Genomic DNA, 13,123 nt, shown 5'->3' with positions numbered 1-13,123 from the left:
ATGTGGACCGTGGGTTGCGTAGGGGATACACAAGCACGTCATGAGAGCATCTCCAACAGCCGCGCAACACGCGGCGCGCTAAAAACTCATTTGCCACACGCCCTTTGCCTGGTTTGACGCGGCCGGCAACGCTGGCTCCAGCAGCCGCGTTAAAACTGAGCGCGCATGCGTAGCTCCAGCGGCCGCGCTAAAATGCAGCATGCGCTAAACATTGCGTACATCCTTTTAATACAATGATAAATAAAATTCATAGATGAAAATGATACATAGATATTTTACATACTTTCATAGCATAGATAGATAAAAAACTATGGTGCAACGATTTTAAAAAAATTCCCAGTCATCGTTATCATCATCATCATCATTGCCATCCTCGCTTGTCTGGCCCGAGGTATCGAGCCACATGTCTTCCCAACAGTCATCATTAGACGAAAAGATCGACTGCCCACCATTTTCAACGATTTTGCACTGCGATAACGCCAGGGCCTTCCGCCGACGCATGTCCAACCGCTCCGCGCGACGCCTTGCCGTCTCCTCGCGGCGCCTTGCCCAAAAGGCTTCCTCGTTGGCGACGTCCTTTGGGTGGCACCGGCGCCACTCCACCATGGCCCGCTCGTCCTCCTCGGCGACGAGGAGGCGGCGCTACCGCCGAGCGTGCTTCGCACGGTCCTGGTCCATGAGAAGACGAGGCGGAGGGGCGACGTCCTGTGCCTGCTGGCGCGTTTGGACATCCTGGAAGTTCATCTGCTGCCACGGCTTGTCCAGGCGCCACGCCGTCGCGTCGTAGGCGCGTGCAACCTCATGCGAGGTCCGGAACGTACCGAGGCCAAGTCGGACGTCGCCGGACCGAATCTCGATGGAGAACCAGCCGTTGGGGCGCTGGCGGACTCCGTGGTAGCCCGATGCTCCTCGGCGGCGCAGCGGCATGGTGGCTCGTCGGTGGCGGGGCACTGGAGCGGCAAGGAGAGGAAGCGGTGGACGCGCTGGAAAGGCGAAGAAGCTATGAGACGCGTGTGGCAGTGTGGATAGGCGCGTGGCGAGCGCCGCAATTTTTAGGCACGCCGGAAGCGACGCGTCAAAAATAGCGCGCAAGCTGCCGCCCTTTCCCGCGCGCGCTGGAGCGCGCGCTAAAAGCTAAGTTTATCGTGCGCGCCTCTTTTGGCGCGGCCGTTGGAGATACTCTGAGCCTGATGGGCTGATTTAAAATTAGCACATGTGGGGTGGTGTGATGTTAATTCTGGGCCCCTCTGGCGCTGCAGGCTAGGCTAACCTCAGAAGCAGTGCTTTTTCTTCCATTGGTCAGATGATTTCATCCCCTTCCCTCGTCGTAGCTGTGCGGGCGACCATTCACCATGGATGGACTTGAGTTGTTCTTTGAAGAAGCAGATTCAGGGTGAACCAGTTTGCCCCGCGTAATTTCTCATGCTCTTACTTCTTCCAAACTGAAATCTATTTTGACTTGGATATCCTACTCCTTGATTTCGCAACGATTTGTCCTTGAGTCCTTTCGTCTCCAGTTGTTGGTTTGGATCTGGCTGATTGAGAATCGTGTGTGTGCTCCAGGTTGTTTCCTAGGCTAGATGCGGGTGATATTTTGGGTGGCGGAATGTTGCCTGAGTATGTGGTTGCTTCCATCCATGAAGCTGGCCGGCGCTCCGCTGAGGTGATTTCTTCTGAACCCATGGACAGCAGCAGCGCCGAAGACCAGTTCCGATCAGTGGAAGCCAATGTTGCCTCGCACAGCAATGGTGACAGGAAGGTCGTTGGTGACTCAAACGACATGGCTCCTCAAATACGACCGCTGCAGCTGTAGGAGAGGATGGAGATGCAGAGGGTGTGGTCGTCAACAACTCAAAAGGCTCTTGCTGGACTCTGACGGTAAGGAACAGTCACCCTGGCATGGCACATGTTGACGGAGCCAACTCCCGTGCCGCGTACATGAAACTGGAGTGATGCATGGTTGACGGCGACGTGGAGTTGTGCTGCACTCCGGTGTTTGCTGGTGTACTGAGCCCGTGCAGAATATCAAAAGAGATAATATCATATGCAGTCATATAACTTACGTTCAATGTTTAGTTTGATATTAAAGCTTTAAAAATACGAATTTATGGTCATCTAACTTGCGTCCTTACGCAAATACGGTTACTTTGCTTGTATTCAGACGTATCCTGCGCTGATGTGGCATGTCAGCATGGCTATGCTCATTGTCAATGATTGGGAACAGCTTGAACGAGGCGCGCATATTTTTATTTTACAAAAACACCCCTGTTCTTTATTTAATTAAGCAGTAGCCCTTCAATAACACATGTGGGTACAACTTAATCGCAAAGAAGATTTGAGGAGATTTGAACTCTAGACATCGTATACACACATGCACTAGCTACATACTCGTGACTATAAAGAGATGTGCCTTCTTTAATATGGACGTAGATTCTTTTTATATTCCATTTTTCCCCATGTTCAGCCCAGAAAACCGGTTCCAAAAAATCTCACCTTTTTGTCCAAAAAATTCAAATGAAATTCAAATTTGAAAAATCGCAAGTTCAATTCATTGTCGTTCTGATACTGTATGCATATGAGAGATATATATTTGACATGGTTTCTGTCATTTAAATTAAAAAATTCAGGCAATAACATAGTTTTCCGGGGACCACAAAAATTTCTGGTAACTGATCTGTTATCAGAAATTCGGTCCGGGAGAAAAAACCTGAATACGAGTAGTTCCATTGCCAAATATAAAATTTATTGTTTATCTTTTAGACAATTATAGGTACTTGGTGTAGTTGTTAGCTCCTGCGGTTTCACACTTGAGGTAGACGAATGGAATCCATTGGGCCCCTTTTTTCCCTGCGGAATTATCCATGCGCCCAAGTTACAAATTTTTGGTTGACCCACTGACAGGTGGGCCCTGTGTAGATTAGTCTAGTTACCTGGTTAGCCTAACCTGTTGTTAGTATCACACCGACTAGTGACCCCACCCCTAAATTACCAGTTAGACATGTGTGTCTATTTATCTGATTAACCTGGACAAATTTGACATGTTTTTTTTAGAATAACTTGACGTGCTTTTGTGTGTAATCAAATAGATTTTAGTTGTGCATGTACAACATCGGGCAGCACTGGTGGGATGGATGTAATTGTTTAATTAACAGGTTGTTGGTTCGATGCCGTAAAAGACAGGTTGTTGGTTCGAACCCAATCTACCCCATCCTTTTTTCATTATATTTGACGTCTTTTGTCGTCATTAAATAAATTATGTAGGGATTTTTCTGAAAAAAAAACAATGTGCTAGAGTCACCCAACCCCTTGTGCACTCCTAGCCACTGACAGGTGGGCCTCCGTCAGGCTGGCGCGTCACATGGGCAGGCTATACGGCTAGATACGAGCGAAGTGACCGTATTTGCATGATAACGCAAGTTGGACAACCATAAATCCGTATTTTTCTTCTACGAATACATTTAATATACGGGAATGTCATGCACGGTTGGCACCGATCGTGACGAGCACTGACGGGGCTGATTCCGGCGGCCACCAAAGGCCATTTTGGCAATGAAAATTGCTTTATGGTTTAGTACTATAAATTGTGTTTTTTATCTTGTCAAACAGCATCGTCATCTTTGATGCGTCATCCCCGACAGCTAAATTCGCACACGCCTACGGAAGCAGTGTCCCTGCGGGCTCCATTGTCATGGCCGAATTGGTACTTCGGGAGAATATCTGATACTCCCATCCTTAGGATGCTCCCAGTGCTCCAAACTCGGCAGCACATTTTTAAATGTTTAAAAAAATTCTAAAAACAATCTAGCACATTGACACAACATCAACTTATGTTGTAAAAAATTCAAATCAAAATTCAAAACATTGCTTGAGATAGAAAAATAACAATATTGGCATAAATGTGATAATGGGTCAAATCTAAAGCCCAACTTATGTTGTGTACTATCTACTGTCGAATTTGTCATTTACGTTTCTCAAGCTATGTTTCAGATTTTGATTTCAAAATTCGTGACAACATACAATGATGTTGTGTCTGTGTGCTGGATTTTTTTCAGAATTTTTCGAACATTTAAAAATGTCCTACCGAGTTTGGAGCCCCGGGAGCACCCTAAGAGTTGGGAGTACCGGATATTCTCCTGTGGTACTTCATGATGGATGTGCACCCGTGGGCAGCGATCCTCGTTTTCGTCTACCCTCGACCTTGTTTTTTTGTGCATAATGAAACTTTCATTACTTAACCAGAGCATTGTTGAGGAAATCGTTAACTAGTAGTTGCTCGGTCGGCTGGTGAGTAGGGGATTAATAGGCTAATCGGCAAGTTAATCATCCATTTAATCAATTAATCGGACGATTTATCAGGAAATCGGCAACTCGGGGACCCTATGAGTAGGGATTAATCGGCAAGTTAACTGATTATTCGGATGAATTCTTGAACAGGGAACCAGAGTCATTACAATCCTGTTGACATAAGATGTCAACCTCATCAGAGGCACAATGAAGCCAAACAGTAGTTTTGGGCAGTAAACGGCCCATTTGTGCGAGAGCGTGGCTAGCTTTATTCTGCTCTCGTTTAATCACCGCTATTTCATGTGGCCGGACAGCTAGGATCTGCTTGATGTCGCCAACCATGGCCGCCACTGGAGCCCTGTTGGTTTCAGTGTCCCTGACCATGTGAGCCGCCGTCGAGCAGTCCGTCTCCACTATCAACCTGTCCAGGCTCCGCTCCATAGCCAGAGTCACTCCCTCCATGAGCGCCGCCATCTCTGCCTCGAGGGCGTTCGTACAGCGTGGGATGAACCGGCAAGAAGCGAAAATGACGGCACTTGTATGATCACGAAGTATCATCCCAGCACCTCCTGTTCCCTCCTATTCCTTCCATGCACCATCCACGTTCGGCCACCATAAGTAATCACTCCCTTCCCCTTGGCAACATCATCGGATGGATTTTGCTGAATGTACAACAGCGTATTGATGTAGCCGGACAGGAATCTGGTAGAAGCCTCAAGTGGTGGTGCAGGTTTGTGGTGGTATACTTCATTACGTACATACCAGCTCCGGCGCCAAAGTGTCATCACCACAGGGAGTCTCTTCGCGTTCTTGCATTGGTCCAGCAGGTGGATGATCCACTCCGGCCCAGTGTTGACGACGGTCTCCAGCTTGGGCATACTCCATGTACGCGCCATCGCCGTCCATAGTTGTCGGGCCAACGGGCGACGGCATAGGGCGTGGTATGTGTCCTCGCATTCCAAACCACATAAAGCACATATATTAGACACCTCCAGTGTTCGTTTATGTTTATTTTCAAGCGTTGCCAGAGATTTCGCCATGACTCTTCATGCGAAAACTCGTACCTTAAGGGGAGCAGGGCACCCCCACACTTGCCTTCCAGACGGCACTACCCTCGACCTTTATCCTCCATTCCACACAAGTGTTTTAAAAAAACGCTTTAGCTATACATCACCCGACTGAAAAGATAATTAGGGTCAGTCAAATTCTTTTTCCTAAACTATGCACACACACCTACACTACCACGTGCATGCATGCAACATGCAGCTAGTGCGTGCAGGACAGGTGACGCGGCCGCCGAGATCATTAATGGGGCTTGCTAGTGCAGAGTAATTGAGATCACGCGAGCAAAGCTCATCTTCGTATAAATTAAAAAAATTAATTTTGCGAATTTTCTCCATCATGTGAATGAACGAGTCCGAGCGTGTTTCGTTGTCTCTTCTCTCTGCCTTCTTTATTAAGTCGTGTAAATGCCTCTAATTCATTCTTTCTAAGAAAACTTTACTATTTTGATTTTATTTTATTTTTTGTTTCATTTTGTTTCTACCAATGTCACTAATTCATTCTATCTTAGAAAACTTCATTATTTTGATTTTGTTTCATTTTATTTCTTTTTTAAAGGTAATACCATTGTCACTAATTCATTCTTCCTTAGAAAAATTTCATTAATTTTATTTTTGTTTAGTTTTTGTTTCATTTTGTTTCTTCTTTAAAGGCAATACCAATGTCACTAATTTATTCCTTTTTAGGAAACTTTTGTTCTATGAAACCACTTTTATATGCTTATTATTGCATATTCTAAAAAATGCATTTTTTTGTAAATTGTGTGCAATATATTATTATTATTATTATTGTTATTATTATTATTGTTGTTATTATTATTATTATTGTTATTTCCTTTTTTCTTTAAGGGTAATGCCAATGATACTAATTTGTTTCATTTTAGAAAACATGTTTTTGCGAAAACTCCACTTTTGCATGTCTAATCTTGCATATTATAATAAATGCAATTATTGTGTAAATTGTGTGCAAATTTTACCATTATTTCTTTTTGTTTTTAGCCCCTTTCCTCTCAAAGGGTAATACCAATGTCACTAATTCACTATTTCTTAGAATAATTCATTATTTTGATTATGTTTGAGTTTTATTTTATTTTCTTCCTTCACTAGTAGAAAAGGGGGCAAAGGTCCAGGCCGGGTCAGCCCATTAGTTCCGGTTCAGTCCAGAACCGGGACCAATGGGGGCATTGGACCCGGTTCGTGATCCCAGGGGGCCGCCCGGGCCACGTGGGCCATTGGTCCCGGTTCGTCTGGACCTTTTGGTCCCGGTTGGTGGGACGAACCGGGACCAATGGGCCTTGCTCCTGGCCCACCACCATTGGTCCCGGTTGGTGGCTTGAACCGGGACCAAAGGCTCCCCTTTAGTCCTGGTTCATGCCACCAACCGGGACCAATGAGGTGCCTATATATACCCCCTCGCGTAAGAGCAGAGCACGCTGCTCTGTTTTTTCTGGCCGAGGGGGAGAGGGCTTGGTGGTGCTCTAGCTCACCTCCTATGCACACAAGGTGTTCGATGGAATGCCCGAGCCACACTACTTAAGCTTTCTCCTCTCCAAGCTCGACCTCCAAGCTCCATTTTCCTCAATCTTTGTCTAGGTTTAGCGGTCCGTCACACCCCGTCCCCATCTTCACCGTCGTCGATCACCCGCGCCGAGCTCATCGCCGGCACCACCGTGGTGAGCCTCTTGTTCATATCTTCTCTCTGAAAGGGAAAAATATTCTTACTTGTATGTTTACATAGATACTTGTATTGTTTTCTTACTTTTATTATTTCATCTTATATAGTGTGATGGTTTTGGTATCCGCCCCCGTTGGCCCTCGTCATGTCTATGATTCGGATGTGGTATATATATTATCTTTATAACTATTGGTTCATTTATTGTTTATGAAAATTATGCTGACCAACGTGATATAGATTTTATTTATCTAGGATGTATGTGAACTGGAAATTCCAACCGACCCTATTGTCGAGAGGTTAAATTTAGTTGAAGAAGAAAACAATTTCTTGAAGGAAAAAATAAAAAAAATTGAGGAGGAGAAGATGATATTGGAGTTGCATGTTGCGGATGTCGTCGATGATCACAAGATCAAGATGGATGCAATGCGCTTGAAGATGAGAAATATTAGAAAATATGCCATTCATACCGAGGCTTGGTATCATTATGCCGTTGGATCAATTGTTACCTTGGTTGCGATTATGATCGCATTTGTTTTCGTATTGAAATGTTTTACATAGTTTCAATGCATGGTTGAATTAATTAGATGCTCTGGAGAGCTATATGTTGTTAGATGAGAACTATGTATGTACTTTGGTTTTAATGTGATGATGAACTTCTATTAATTTGGACACTTAATTATATATAATGCACGCAGATGAACCGGCAATGGATGTACGGTGACAGACACACCTCCAAGTACATTAAGGGCATGCATGAGTTTCTCGATGCGGCTGAGGCAAACAAGCATAATGGTTTTATGTGTTGTCCATGCACTGAATGTGGGAATACGATGTCTTACTCTAACCGGAAAATCCTTCACTCCCACCTGCTTTACAAGGGTTTCATGCCACACTATAATGTTTGGACGAGGCATGGAAATAGGGGTTATGGAAGACGGCGAAGAAGAAGAGTACGATGACAACTATGTGCCCCCTGAATACGGTGATGCTGCAACGGGGGGAGCTGGTGAAGATCAAGAGGAACCAGACGATGTCCCCAATGATGCTGCAACGGGTGAAGCTGCTGAAGATCAAGAGGAACCAGACGATGTGCCTGATGATGATGATCTCCGCCGGGTCATTATCGATGCAAGGACGCAATGCGAAAGTCAAAAGGAGAAGCTGAAGTTCGATCGCATGTTAGAGGATCACAAAAAAGGGTTGTACCCCAATTGCGAAGATGGCAACACAAAGCTCGGTACCATACTGGAATTGCTGCAGTGCAAGGCAGAGAATGCTGTGCCTGACAAAGGATTTGAGAAGCTACTGAAAATATTGAAGAAGAAGCTTCCAAAGGATAACGAATTGCCCGACAGTACATACACAACAAAGAAGGTCGTATGTCCTCTAGGATTGGAGGTGGAGAAGATACATGCATGCCCTAATGACTGCATCCTCTACCACGGTGCATACAAGGATCTGATCACATGCCCGGTATGTGGTGCATTGCGGTATAAGATCAGACGAGATGGCCCTGGTGATGTTGACGGCGAGCCCCCCCAGGAAGAGGGTTCCTGCGAAGGTGATGTGGTATGCTCCTATAATACCACGGTTGAAACGTCTGTTAAAAAATGAGAGCATGCCAAGTTGATGCGATGGCACAGTGAGGACCATAAGAAAGACGGGAAGTTGAGAGCACCCGCTGACGAGTCGCAGTGGAGAAAAATCAAGAGAAAGTACTGGGATGAGTTTGCAAAGGACCCAAGGAACGTAGGGTTTTCTTTAAGCGTGGATGGCATTAATCCTTTCGGGGAGCAGAGCAGCAATCACAGCACCTGCCCATGACTCTATGTATGTATAACCTTCCTCCTTGGATGTGCATGAAGCAGAAGTTCATTATGATGCCAGTCCTCATCCAAGGCCCTAAGCAACCCGGCAACGACATTGATGTGTACCTAAGGCCATTAGTTGAAGAACTTTTATAGCTGTGGAATGGAAATGGTGTACGTACGTGGGATGAGCACAGACTGGAGGAATTTAACCTAAAGGCGTTGCTGTTCGTGACCATCAACAAAGGATACCACGCATGCACGCACTGTTTAGATGACACTGAAAGTATATACCTGGACAAATGCAGGAAGAATGTGTACCTGGGCCATCGTCGATTTATTCCGACCAACCATTAATGTCAAAAGAAAGGCAAGCATTTCAAAGGCGAGGCAGATCACCGGAAGAAGCCTGCCATGCGTACCGGTGATCACGTGCTTGCTATGGTCAATGATTTACACGTAATCTTTGGAAAGGGTCCCGGCGCACTAGCTGTTCTGAATGACGTTGAGGGACACGCACCCATGTGGAAGAAGAAATCTATATTTTGGGACCTACCCTACTGGAAAGACCTAGAGGTCCGCTCTTGAATCGACGTGATGCACGTGACGAAGAATCTTTGCGTGAACCTGCTAGGCTTCTTGGGCGTGTATGGAAAGACAAGAGATACACCTGAGGCACGGGAGGACCTGCAACGTTTGCATGAAAAAGATGGCATGCCTCCGAAGCAGTATGAAGGTCCTGCCAGCTACGCTCTTACGAAAGAAGAGAAAGAAATCTTCTTTGAATGCCTGCTCAGTATGAAGGTCCCGACTGGCTTCTCGTCGAATATAAAGGAAATAATAAATATGCCAGAGAAAAAGTTCAAGAACCTAAAGTCTCATGACTGCCACGTGATTATGACGCAACTGCTTCCGGTTGCATTGAGGGGGCTTCTACCGGAAAACGTCCGATTAGCCATTGTGAAGCTATGTGCATTCCTCAATGCAATCTCTCAGAAGGTGATCGATTCAGAAATCATACCAAGGCTAAGGAGTGATGTGGCGCAATGTATTGTCAGTTTCGAGCTGGTATTCCCACCATCCTTCTTCAATATCATGACGCACGTCCTAGTTCATCTAGTCGATGAGATTGTCATTCTGGGGCCCGTATTTCTACACAATATGTTCCCCTTTGAGAGGTTCATGGGAGTCCTAAAGAAATATGTCTGTGACTGCGCTAGGCCAGAAGGAAGCATCTCCATGGGCCATCAAACAGAGGATGTCATCGGGTTTTGTGTTGACTTCATTCCTGGCCTTAAGAAGATAGGTCTCCCTAAATCGCGGTATGAGGGGAGACTGACTGGAAAAGGCACTCTTGGAAGTGACTCAATAATATGCAGGGACAGATATTCTTGGTCTCAAGCACACTACATAGTTCTACAGAACTCTACCTTGGTGACCCCGTATGTCGATGAACACAAGAACAGTCTGCGCTCCAAACACCCGGAGCAGTGCGACGACTGGATTACATGTGAACACATCAGGACTTTCAGTAGTTGGTTGGAAGCACGTCTCAGAGGTGACAACATTGTTTGTGATGAGTTGTACTTGTTGTCCAGGGGACCATCTTTGACTGTATTGATTTACAAAGGATACGAGATAAATGGGAATACATTTTACACGATTGACCAAGATCAAAAGAGCACCAACCAAAACAGCAGTGTCCGCTTTGATGCAACAACCGAGAGGGGAAAGGACACATATTATGGTTACATAGTGGACATATGGGAACTTGACTACGGACATGATTTTAAGGTCCCTTTGTTTAAGTGCAAATGGGTCAATCTGTCAGGAGGCGGGGTACGGGTAGACCCACAGTACGGAATGACAACACTGGATCTGAAAAATCTTGGGTACACTGGCGAACCGTTCGTCCTAGCCAATGATGTGGCACAGGTTATCTATGTGAAGGACATGTCTACCAGACCGAGAAAAAGAAAAGATAAGGAAGCGAATACATCATACGATGAGCCAAAGCGCAACATAGTTATTTCATGAAAAAGGGACATCCTGGGAGTGGAGGGCAAGACAGACATGTCTGACGATTATGAAAAGTTTCATGAAATTCCTCCCTTCAAAGTCAAGGCTGACCCAAGCATCCTGATAATCGATGAAGATTATCCATGGTTATGGCGCAATAAGCAAAAATGACACAAGCGAAGAAAAAGTGAAGACTTTCTCCCGCAACTATTATGATGATACCATGCCAACTTTGTAACAGACGAGTATGATACCATTGTCCGTTTTGTACATGCACATGCTATGCCAACTTTTTCAGAGTTCATTTGAAAACTATGAATTTAAGTCGAATTTTCTCTATAGGTGCATCTATGTTCATTTTTCTAGTAAAGTTAATCACAAACTGGTGATTCACACAAATTTCAAAGAATTCAAATTTGAAAACTAATGGCACTAACAAAAATTTTATAATTTTTCTAAAACTAATGGCACTAATAGAAAGTTTATAATTTTGCCGACCTAAAAGCAAAAAGAATTAAAAAAATAAAGTAAAAAACAAAAGAAAATAAATAATACAGAAAAAAACAAAAAAACAGGAAAAAAAATAAAAATAGCAACAATAAGTATTTTGTTGTAAGTAGAAACAAAATAAAATAAATAAAGCAACAAAGAAAACAAAAAAAAACAAAAAATGTGTTTTCAAATTTGAAAACTAATGGCACTAACAGAAATTTTATAATTTTTCTAAAACTAAAAGCAAAAGGAATTAAAAAATAAAGCAAAAAACAAAAGAAAATAAATAATGCAGAAAACAAAACAAAAAACTAGAAAAAATAGGGCTCGCCCCTGGCCCATGACCATTAGTCCCGGTTTGTGCCACAAACTGTGCCACAAACCGGGACTATAGGGTTGGTCCTCGTTGCGCTCAGAGTTTAGTCCCACCTCACCAACCGAAGGGCGCTCACACCGGTTTATAAGCCCGTCCCTCTCTGCCTTGTTGAGCTCCTCTCAAAGTGAAAATAGATGCCCCTATGTAGGGAATTTGACCTAAATCCATAATGAATTTCTCTGAAATTCATAGAAATTGATTATGAATTTAGGTCAAATTTTCTCTATAGGTGCATCTATATTCATTTTTTTAGTAAAGTTAATCACAAACTTCTGATTCACATAAATTTCAAAGAATTCAAATTTTAACTATTCAAATTTGAAAACTAAAGGCACTCACAGAAAGTTTATAATTTTGCTAACCTAAAAGCAAAAAGAATTAAAAAAATAAAGTAAAATACAAAAGAAAATAAATAATGCAGAAAACAAAACAAAAAACTGGAAAAAACAAAAATAGCAACAATAAGTATTTTGTTGTAAGTAGAAACAAAATAAAATAAATAAAGCAACAAAGAAAACAAAAAAACTAAAAAAGTGTTTTCAAATTTGAAAACTAATGGCACTAACAGAAAGTTTATAATTTTTCTAAAACTAAAAGCAAAAAAGAATTAAAAAATAAAGCAAAAAACAAAAGAAAATAAATAATGCAGGAAACAAAACAAAAAAATGGAAAAATAGCAACAATAAGTATTTTGTTGTAAGTAGAAACAAAATAAAATAAATAAAGCAACAAAGAAAAGAAAACTGCCACCTATTGGGCCACCACGGCCTGAATACGACTAGAAACCCAACCTGGGCCAGGATTCAGGCCCGCAGAAGGCCCAATAGGCCCACAAGCAGAGAGGTGTCACATTAGGCCCATAGGCCTGCAGTTCAAAGGAGTTCGAGAGGGAAGAGGCAGCAGAGCTTATAAACATGTGTTGGCCGCTCTCAACTGGCGAGGTGGGACTAAACTCCCACCACCGCGCCAGCGCAAGGCCATTGGTCCCGGTTGGTGGCACCAACCAGGACTAAAAGGGAGCATTGGTCCCAGTTCATGGCACAAACCGGGACCAATGCCCCCTTTAATCCCGGTTGGTGCCACCAACCGGGACCAAAGGCCGCCGCTTCCCGTCCTTTGGGCTGCTGAAAAGAGGCGGCCTTTGGTCCCGGTTGGTGGCACCAACCGAGACTAAAGGGGCATTGGTCCCGGTTTGTGCCACGAATCGGCAGCCTTTGGTCCCGGTTGGTGCCACCAACGGGGACTAAAGGGGGCATTGGTCCCGGTTTGTGCCACGAACCGGGACCAATGCTCCGTCTATCTATACAGCACTTGTGAAATTTTTTGTTCAGTTCTTCGATCCCGCCCCGACGACGCCGCCAGGCTGCCCCTCTGCGCCTCGCCGTCGCCGTCGTCTCCCCTGCCTCCG

The 13,123-nt window shown here is 44.3% G+C and overlaps 1 pseudogene; it reads right to left on the bottom strand.

Annotated features, from left to right (window-relative positions):
- Positions 1-324: 324 nt before the first annotated feature.
- LOC147983192 (uncharacterized) lies at positions 325-954 on the bottom strand (annotated as a pseudogene).
- Positions 955-13,123: the final 12,169 nt, after the last annotated feature.

This window comes from Triticum urartu, chromosome 2A (assembly GCF_056163025.1).
Source record: "Triticum urartu cultivar PI428250 chromosome 2A, HENAU_Tu73, whole genome shotgun sequence".
In the NCBI taxonomy this organism is placed as follows: domain Eukaryota; kingdom Viridiplantae; phylum Streptophyta; class Magnoliopsida; order Poales; family Poaceae; genus Triticum; species Triticum urartu.
This window is presented reverse-complemented; position numbering and strand designations above follow the sequence as displayed.